This window comes from Elephantulus edwardii, unplaced genomic scaffold (assembly GCF_000299155.1).
Source record: "Elephantulus edwardii isolate Elephantulus edwardi_28Jun2011 unplaced genomic scaffold, EleEdw1.0 scaffold00007, whole genome shotgun sequence".
NCBI lineage: Eukaryota > Metazoa > Chordata > Mammalia > Macroscelidea > Macroscelididae > Elephantulus > Elephantulus edwardii.
This window is the reverse complement of record NW_006399757.1, coordinates 8,843,988-8,846,573: the sequence shown is the minus strand read 5'-3', so window position 1 is coordinate 8,846,573 and position 2,586 is coordinate 8,843,988.

Genomic DNA, 2,586 nt, shown 5'->3' with positions numbered 1-2,586 from the left:
TAGCCTGCTGCAGGGAAGTCTATTGTAGTATCATTCATTTCCTTCAGAGGCTTTGTTGTCTTACTGCCCAGTCTCTTTGTCAAAGTTTCATTCCTCAGTCTGGTCCCATTGCATCCTCACTGCACATATATAGTTATTCATTCATATTTTCATTCATTCTATCTCTTTCTTTCTCTCTCTCTCTGCCCCACCCCCCATCCTTCCCTCCCTCCTCCTCCTCTTCCTTAGTTGTCTTCTCTAATGCCTTTGCTTCATAGCGTTAGGAAGAAGGCCTTTCTTTCATCTTTCAATTCCCTAGACTTAATTGGGCAGTGAGTGAAAATAATCTCTTTTCTTTTGAAAAATCACCAAGGAAGGTTAGAAATATTGATAAATCTAGCAGCTTCTGGACTAAGAAAGACATCACAGCACCAGTGTTGATATGGAATATCTCATGTAAGTTTCTCTGCAATCTGGGAGTCTTTCTCTGGTGACTGAGTAGTGAGTGGTTGCACTGTCAACCTGAACTCTGAGAGTTTGAATCTACCAGTTTCTCCACAGGAGAAATACAGGTAATCTCCTCCCATATGATTTGCAGCCTTTAAAAATTCATTGGAGGGTGAGTTATGAGCTGGTTCTAACTCAACAGCACACAACATGTTTTAGATAAAATGTGACTTTTAATTATTGTTGTTGTTATATGCCGTCAAGTTGCCTGCAACCTGTAGCAATCCTATCTACAGCAGCTCTGAAGCCTGTCCTGTACGGAGTCAGTCTCACTGATTCTAATACACCAACCCCCATTATCCCAGTTACTGTATCAATCCATCTCATCCATGGTCTTCCTCTCCTGAGCTGTCCCTCCTCCTTTCCAAGCGTGAGGTTCTTCTCCAAAGTATGTGAGACGGTGCTTCAAAATCCTAACCCCGAATGAGAAACTTGATTCACCCTCTTCAAGACAGACCTGTTTGTTTTCTTGGCAGTCCATTGTATGTTCAAGACTCTTCTCCAACACTACAATTCGAAAGCATCAATTCTTTAGTCATCCATAGTCATTGTTCAGCTCTCTGATGCATAGCAAGTAATTGAGAAGACCATGGCACATATCAGCCTCACCTTAGTCTCTAGACTGACATCATTACTTTTCTGTACTCTAGAGAGGTCCCTGACAGCAGATTTTCCCAATACAATTTGTGTTTTGATTTCCTGACTGCTGGTGCCTAGAGTGTTGATTGTGGAACCACGTAAGCTGTAATTGTTAACAACTTCAATCTCTTCTCCATCTATCATGGTGCTATCAATTGGCCCAATCGACCAACTAAGTGGTGAGAATCTTTGTCTTCTTGATGTTGAACTTCAAATCGTATTGAAAACTACAATTCTTGACCTTCTGTAGCAAGTGCTTCAGGTTCTCTTCACTTTCAGCAAACCAGATTAGTTCATCTGCATAACATAGGTTGTTGAAGTATCTTCCTGATGCCATATTCCTCCTCATAAAACCCAGGTTCACAAATGATCTGTTCTGCATATAGATTGAAAAGGTACTGAGACAGGATATATCTCTGACACACTCTTTTCCTGATTTTGAACCATGCAGCATTTCCTTGCTCTGTTCTAAGGACTACTTCCTGTACAGGTTTCACATAAGCACAATCAAGTATTCTGGGATTCCCATTTTCCTCAAGGTTAGCCACAATTTGTTGCTAACAAAATCTTTCCATTTTAATTAAGAAAAGGTGTAATCAAAAGTGGTCTAAAGCCAACTGAAAGTAAACCATAAGAAAGTGATTCTTGCTATTGCCCATCCCGTCTTTCACCTTTCTTAGCCTACCTTTCTCAGGTACTTTGTCTTCCTGATTATTCCCTCTGGCTGACTGTCCTCTGTCACCTATTAAAAGGAAACAAAGATAATACCAATTAATGTTAAGTCAACTGTAGCTCATAGAGAATTTGTAGTGTTAGAGGACTCAACCTCGAGTCTTTCGGATCATGATCTTTTAGTAGCAAATCACCAGGTCTTTATTCTAAAGTGGCTCTGGGTGAATTTGCACAGTCTAACTATTGGCTTTTACTGAAACATTTAACCATATTCACCATCCAAGTTATTTTACTTAGGGATCATTTAGGCCACCTTAAATTAGGAAAGTTTGTTGCAACTGAAAAGTGAAAACAAAGCAAAAAAAAGGGGGGGAGGGAATGAAGAAACTGCAGTTGCATTTGATCTTTTGAACATGACCTTTAAAAGAATCCTTACCTATTGGAAAAGATACTTCTGAACTTAGTTGAGCCATGATTCTTTGTAGTTGGCAGTTATGTATTGGTGTTGTTTTCTAGGTCTGTAATGATGCAATCATTTCCTGTAATGTGATATGATAGCCAGTTAGTCATAAGAGTTCCCCCAGTCGTGGGGCAAGTATCCACAGTACAAGATTATGGATAGACTGAGGGACATGTAAAACAAAACTAATACATATATATACATACGCACACTTACTGGTCTCATAGAAAGTGGTAAAATTCTCCAGACTGTGTCCTTTATTCACACTTGAAAACGTGTGTGTGTGTGTGTGTGTGTGTGTGTGTGTGTGTGTGCGCGCGCGCGCGCGC